The sequence below is a fragment of the Oncorhynchus nerka genome, linkage group LG1, assembly GCF_034236695.1.
Source record: "Oncorhynchus nerka isolate Pitt River linkage group LG1, Oner_Uvic_2.0, whole genome shotgun sequence".
NCBI classification, from domain to species: domain Eukaryota; kingdom Metazoa; phylum Chordata; class Actinopteri; order Salmoniformes; family Salmonidae; genus Oncorhynchus; species Oncorhynchus nerka.
Window position 1 is genome coordinate 24,113,188 of NC_088396.1, and position 8,149 is coordinate 24,121,336.

The 8,149-nt window shown below is 44.6% G+C and overlaps 1 protein-coding gene across 1 annotated transcript in view; it reads right to left on the reverse strand.

The window, feature by feature from the left end:
* Window positions 1-7,521, reverse strand: part of LOC115145587 (BCL-6 corepressor-like) — a 73,797-nt gene extending 66,276 nt beyond the window's left edge. Inside the window, 1 exon segment of the mRNA XM_065017375.1 lies at window positions 6,676-7,521. The gene's annotated coding sequence lies outside the window, so the exon portion shown is untranslated.
* Between the last annotated feature and the right edge of the window lie 628 nt (window positions 7,522-8,149).

Here is an 8,149-nt window from a genome sequence, read left to right on the forward strand (position 1 = left end):
AGGGCTTTCACTTCCCACTCCACATGATACAACAATCCCGTAGTCAGTATGCAGCAGTTTATTCCGTAACACATAGGGACTGAATGTGAAAGAAGAGGACAGTGTCACAACATGACCATGGAAAGTCAGAAATGTTATTCCAGAAAAAATTACACAACCAAGTCTGAATCACTCGTAATCCCAACAATGTAGCACAATATATACACAGTTGTCAACACATTATCAGCACGGGGACGACTACATATGCATCTATAATTCCCATATAGCGAACACGTGATGACCAATGAAATACAACGGGGACATTGTGTCCATGCACGCAGTCCCGTGGCAGAGGGCGTGGGGAGGTCGAGGAGAGAATGGACAAGAGAGAGCTCCACTATAGCGCGCACACACACGGGGGAATGAGAGAGAGAGAGAGAGAGAGAGAGAGAGAGAGAGAGAAAGAGAGAATGGCTGTTTAAAACAGCTGTCCATTATTTGCGCGCGGGCTGTACACAGGGCCTCTCGCCCTCCCGCCACTCAGGCGAATGCAAGTCAGTGCGGGAGGACAGTCCGGGAGCATGACCGCCAACAACGCCGACATTGTGTGACCCGTGCTGTCACTGGAGAACCGGTGACGGCCGCTGAACCATGCCATTCATCCCGGGCCAAATTAGTACTAAATGGACCTTTTATGTCCCCAGGGGGGCCAGGATTGTAGTAACAGGGATGCGCATGTTAGTCGCTTAAGGCTTATATCATCAAAATAAATCAATCGCAACATGTTTTTTGATTAATTGAGCACTGTTAATCTGACAATACTATTGGAAATTAATGTTGAAAGTTCCATTTATATTCCTAAAATTTAAGTTGAAAATGATGCTGTAGATGCTTCCTGTTGACAAGACATTTTGATAAATAGCCCAATGTCAAAACACTGTTTTAACGTGTCCAAATCAATAACCAATATGAAAAAACAGTTTGTGATATTGAAAACATAAAATGTACTATCTTCACATACTCTACATATTTATCATAGTTATCAAACGCAACAATAGTAATAATCTTTTTATTTATTTTTTAAACGAACCACCTTATAAACTGCACACGAACCAAAAACCCAATAAAGTGCCAATAAATCACTGATTATGGGGGAAATCAAGTTGTATTCACTGTTGAAACTAACACAACAACATAAAACATGCAAACTGGAGATTTTTTGTTTGTTTTACATCACTGGTTAGAGAACCTGTAGAACACAACTACATTTGGAACGTTGCATTGTGATTTGTGGGTCCCAAAACAGAAATGCATCACTTGTGTCAATAACTCCTATCCATATCACGTTGAAATCAATTGTGCAAGAGGGGGGAGATGTGGTTCCTGTTCAAACGAACACAGCTCAAAGGCCACGGGGAATCTGGGAATAATATGTACATCACTTGATAGAGGTAAATTTGTAGAAGACAGTTAACTACATTCTGATATGTTGCATTTGAATTCAAGTGGGTCGCCAATGTGGTAAGTGTAACAAAACACTTTTTCTGTAAATCACACGCTGTTAAACACACGCTGAAATCATTAGAACCATCGCGGGAATAGGTAACGAACCACTTGTTCTGTTAGTTCATTTAAACGAATCAAGATGTGTCATATGATATCAACAGTGACAATGGTTGGCTGCTATTTAAGTGATAACTTGACTGTCGCACCAATCTCGGTAAACCCTAGACACAGTCGCTGTGAAAATCTCAGGAGGCCGGCCATTTCTAAGATACTGGAACCGGCGCGCCTGGCACCGGTGATCATACCACGCTCAAAGTCACTTAGGTCACCGTTTTTGCCCATTCTAACATTCCATCGAAAACTAACTGAATTCCTCTATGCCAGTCTGCCTGCTTTATACAGTAAACCACAGCCACATGACTTACAGTCTGTAGGAGCGAACCTTTTGTGAAAGGGCTGGGTACCTAATAAACTGTCAATGGGGTATTCCTCACTCATTTAACCATTTAGAGAGTTAAATGCTCTTAAACACAATTGAACCGGGTGCTCTAGACTGAAGCCTCCATAGTGTATGTGCAGCAGCCGGAACATTTCAAGTCCCTAGCCTTGTTCTTTTCTTTGAAACATCCTATTACACATTTTTGAGGTTTGAGAAAGTCCCCACTGGGCATATACTTCACATCAACGTCTATTCCACGTTGATTCAATGTCATTTCATTGAAATGGCGTGGAAACAACGTTGATTCAACCAGTGTGTGCCCAGTGGGCCATGGCTCAATCAATATGGAGATATTTGAGAATATAATATCCCCTGAATCAAATGTATTTTTGCTTTAAATTCTTGGCTGCGAATGTGATGGAACTGGCTGTGAATCAGATAGGCCTACTGTGTGATTAAATTACGTTCAAATCATCAATGCTGCTGCTATGCCTCAAATTAAATGTTTAATGCCGGATTTCTATATAAAACGCACACAAGACGGTACTACATCTAGTTGGTACAGTAACCGAAAAAGGTTGGGAACCACTGGCCTAGCCCACGTCTTGCATGTAGATCCAAACAGTGCGTAATTTAGAATTTTATGGCTCGGTGGAAAATGAATGTTATCTTGAGCGGTGTAATACAAATAACGCCACATACACACGCCCCCTCGAACTGCCGCGCTCTGCGCAGGGTCTGTAGGATTTCGTCAGCAGTAGGCGATAACATCTAAAAACAAAACGGGTCCGCTTGATCAAGGTGGGGCCTACTTAGACGAAAAGGAGGACGACTGGCTGGCCAAGTCTCATCGTCAACATCCTCTCCCAAAATGATAATTCGGTGAGGTCATGAACATAGGCCAAATAAATAATCCACCTTGCACAAAAGCAACATTATTCGAATTCAAATATCACACTCTAGTTCAGACCAAGGATGGACCGGGATGGTTGACACACTTAATTCTGTATTAATTTGTTCCCCATTCAATGAAAGAAGAATAGTATCTCACATCACTCTATTTATCTTCTTAGGCCCTCACGCTGTGGGTGCTATACGGGGGTAGTGACACGTCTCTCTGCGGTGAAGTGATCCGTGTGCTCGGGGCCTCCGCGGAACTAAAAGCTATGTGAAACAGAGAGAAAAAAGGCCTCTCCCGCTTCAGCGCGAGGTCCCATGAGGCCTGGACGGAGGCTCAGCTTCAATCAAACCATGACATCTCCTCCGGGAGGCGTACAGCACACCGAAACTCGATCTCCCCCATCTCTCTGCCATGCCTTCACTTTTGTTCACAGGCACCTCGCATGAGCAGCCAAGAGCGCAGCGGTGGTGTTGGGACTGTTGTTGTATTCAGTGGAAGAACACAAACAACAACAAGTGACATTAGCTTAAAATGGGAGGGCTGAAGCTTTGTCTCAGCAACGCTGTAAGCAGAAAACATTGCCTATATTCGTGGCTACAACATAATGACAGGGGATATACCAACACAAGCTCCAAAGAAAACGACATGCCTTGCCATACCTGCAGCAAGGATATACTGTGAATCATAAAAACAGAACGATTCATTTTTAATAGGTCATACTGTCATTGTTTCTCACTTCCCATACAGAAGGATTACTGTCCATTTCACCATATCGAACCAAAGTCAAGTGACACAGACATGGTCGCCCACATGGCCACCGAGAATTATATTGACATATTAGCGCATGGATCCCCCCTCGTAGATCCATTGATTTCAGCCGATTACAAAACGGCCCAACAGCGTTTAATGGGTTTAGAATGGAGGCGGTGAGATTGTTCCTGCGCGACGCAGATTATCAACTCCATGCCGCCCCACGGGGAGCCAAGAGACGCTGTCACAAATACCAGATCCATCAAACGGCAGGACAATAGCCTGCCAGGCTCCGGGTAGATAGGCACAGATCGAGGATCAGGGTAGGCTTTACCCTCCCGATCCAATCATTTAAGGGGATAAACACACAATTGACTTAAGATCAGTGTCTATGCAATCTTCTTCCTGCTCCATTTATAAAGTCCCCGACCTGCCCATATAGACATGGTGGTATAGTGTATGGAGAGATCGTAACTCGAGCACAACGAGGAAACAATGACCTTGCTTCACGTGATGGCGAGCCATTCAATGAAATAACGTTCAACTACGCTATAGCAGGCTAATCTACTGCATCGTCAGGGGGGAATTATGGGGCCTCTCGTTTTCTTCTTCCTTTCATGTCTAGTCCCCCCCACCCCCACCACGTCCCTCTTGCTCTCTCTCTCTCTCTCGTGCGTAATGTTGACCTCTGGGCGCGAACGGACACCTGGAGAATGAATCAGCACGGCTGACCTCATCCCACGAGCATAGTAGGCAATGAGGCGCTAAACAGTCCAATGGGATGCTATAAAATAAACTGCAACCAGAATGAGCTGTTTTAGGCTTTATGAAGTATAGTAGCCCGAGGTGGAATCAACTCTGTGAGATTGAAAGTCCAATTATAGGTCTGCTGATTAAACGTTAGCCTATGCACTATACACAGCTTTAGAAAGAAGCGGGTCGTTTACTCTGGGCCATTCAGACACTCTTATCCAGTCTTTCAACAATTTCACAAAAAAGGATACAACAACCACATAATGCGTACAACTTGAATAAATAAAAAACGTTATGAAACGGGTCACTCACGAACAATCACAATAAAGATGCTAAGTGAAGTGCGCATCATTACGCATAGCCATCTAGCATAGACCTACAGTGGCATTGTCCAACAAATCGATACATTCTTGGCTAAATATGGATACCTCCCACTGTTCCCCTATGCTGTGTGTGTATGTGTGTGTGTACGCTCTGTGCTGTGCGCAAGGCCACTGAAGGCTTGGAGGAAGGCAAACAAAACCAAAAAACCAAGATGCAACTTGTCAAGATATAGTCTATATGGAAATTTGGATATCGGAAACAGAATACATTCCACTGGGCACAGACGTCAGTTCAATGTCCAGTTCTGATTGACATTTGGTTGAGTCATCAACTAACGGTAATTTAACGTGAAATAAACCAAACAAGTCACCCATTAGATTTAGCTGGAAAAAAATCCTAAATTGAATGTTTTGGTTGAAATGACATGGAAACTACGTTGATTCAACCAGTTTTTGACCCGTTGGCTGCTTCATTTGATTTATCTTGTTGTATAGGGGTAAAATAATCTCTCTATAGCCATCTCAAATGTTATTTACATTGGGAAAGCACACCCTTCTACTATGAGTCCGTTTGCACAGACCAAAACCTTCTCTATCCAAATAAACCACATGATTTCCCCACTTTCAGGGTACTTACTATCATTGCTGAGTCATGTCATGGGACAATCGCAACGCAAGCTCTCGCTTTGACTTTGGTCCTCTGCCTATCTGAAGTGATCACTTATCTGCCACAATGACTAGGGGGCAAACACTATGTCATAAATCACGGTTTCCCCCTATACCATCGCTAGGCGGTTGGGGAAAGAGTAGGCCATGCCCCGTGTAATCTCCTTCCCAGCCGTGCGTAGTAGACCGATGACATAAGCTCAGGCAAGCGAAGTAGCCTATATGTATATTTAAGTACAAGGCTAAACAGGATGTGGGTGTTTGTGTATATGCTGGTGTATTTGAAGCTGCGTTTGTATACCAGAGAGACGATTTGGTCGACTCCAATATTCTAGAACCGTAATTCTAGAACCCTAACTAATACCATTGAGCTGCAACCAATGGAGACATCGATCGCGCCCCAATTAGTGTTCTATCACTGGCGGGAGGTCAGACACGCCTCATGCGCGGCGAAAAACCATGCAGTCATTGCGAGAAACCCTGGCATACGGCAGTGGCTGCGTGCGGAGCTAGAACATGTGCATGAGTGACAATATACCTATATGGAAGAAAACTATATCCCAAAAAGTTAAGGAATGGTGCACGGTGGTGATTTAAGACTGAAACTGCCAGGCAGGCAAAACGCCCTGTAGCCTGTATCCCAGATCGGGTTCAAATGACAGAGAGAGATGGAGTGTGTTGAACTGTGTGTAAACGGAACAATCCCCTCCTCTTGGCAGGGCGAGGCTGGATTCCGTAACCTTGTTTAGGGCGCGCACACAGTGAGAACACTTAGATCGATCTGGTAAAGAAAATAAGGTTTATTTAGTAGCCTAGCCTACTTCAGTCTTATCAGTCACTTTCCATCCAACCGTTCTCGGAACCGTTCGATGACGGGGAAGCGTCGTCCTGTATGACTTACCGACTCATCGCTCTCCGGGTTGACAGGACGGTCCCGGTCGCCAAGCACAGGGCCGAATGACTAACTAAACCCATGTTATTTATCAACCACATGCCACTGCCCCGCCGAAACACACAAAGACCACCCTATGCGCTATTCTTAGAAGTTGCCGTTCCTCTTTCTCCCCCTTCTTGCTCTCTCACGCACGCACAGACACCGAGATAAAAAATCCCTCCGAACCTGTATAGTAGAACTTTACACAATTCTCTTCCAGGCTTCGTAAGCTTACACTTCTGGGTTGACAGAGTCAGGTTGGAGAAAATCAATTTATGTCGTTGTGGTGTTGATAGGATACCCACAATAGGCTATCCTCTCATAGGAGGGGGGGAGATCACAGTTTATAACCATTCAACAGTGGCAGAACGAATACAAGACCCACCAAAACCAAACGTCTATATTACCCAAATATTTGTCTTACCTGGTCAATATCCTCTATTTCCAACTTTCCTTTTCCCGTTTTTCCAAGTTGTTACGGCTCTGAGCAAATATTCGTGCGTTGAGGATACGACTCCGTTATAAAACCATAGACATCTCGGGCCAGTGAATATTCAAACCGTTGGATATAAATATTCAGAAGTGTGTCTAACGGGTTATTTACTTGTCAGTCAATTAAAACATATGTTATAGTGTTTCCTTTACACTCGCACAATACTTTTTCACAGTGAAATGTCAATATGTTTACAGACGAGAGAAAACCGTCAAAATCGACTTAGTGTGACAAATCCCTAGAAATAAGGTTTCCAATCATCCTTTATAGAACGTCCCAGTGGCTGGTAACGTACAGTTTAGCAGTGCGCAGGGATACAGGTGGTAAGGTCCGCGGACTCCAGAAATCCATTCAGCTCGGTCGTATCTCGCAGCGCCATGTTGGGTTTTATCAGAGCATGCCGTTTCAAAGCTCTTACTTCCAATCTCGTCAATCCCAGTCTATTCCGAAAATATACTATTTATCTCCGTCGATATTGGGAAAAGGGTCGGGAATGTATATCTTTCCGTAGTTTTTCTCTGAAAGTTCCTGGTAGCTCCTTTCGTGCCGAGTTGCTGAAGACGCCGAACAGGGCAAGCGGAGCGGAGTGGATTGCTGTACCGCGAGCGGCTCTCTCAATCGCGCAGACTCTACCCAGAAGGCCAGTCGGGAGACCGCAATTACCATAAACCTCCTGCACATACACCGCGCGCTGGGGCGGGCGTGTAAAACAAAACACTAGCGAGAAGAGGGGGAGGGTGGCAGTGAACGGTAAAAGGGGAAAAAAATAAATGAAGGGTAGAAATTGACTGGGGGATGACGCTGTAGCTTAACGGGAGGCTCAGGCAGAGAGAGCGAGAGAGTGTGGGATAAGGAAAGTGAAGAGGTAAAGTAGGATTATGACAGAGAGAGGGAAGTGGAAAAAATAAGGGAGGGAGAGAACCTGCTCGTCCAAGTTCAATGAAGGGCCGTTTATTCTAGAACTTGAAGAAAAGCATCCAATGTAAAGCCTCCACACCTCAGCCGCTGAGTCAGACCCTCAGGGGCCTATGTTGATAGTGTGTGTGTGTGTGTGTGTGTGTGTGTGTGTGTGTGTGTGTGTGTGTGTCTGACAGCTTGGGTATCAAGACAGTAAACACTGTGCTGTCACACACAGTGAACTAGATGGGCAGACTTCCCGAGTACCAGCCCAATGTACAGAAGTTTGGGCTTTACACAATTACCCAAACATTGTCTCACAATTCAAATATGTCACACCATCCAAACATATTGACAGGGGATGGCCAAGGACACTGGTTTTACAGCATATCTATTTTTCTCTGTACATATTTGGGTTCAATATTGCATGTTGCAAAGTCATGCCAGGCAGTGAGTGAGAAGTGTGATGAGGAAGAGAGGATGAGAGAGTGACCCAGAAAGAGAGAAA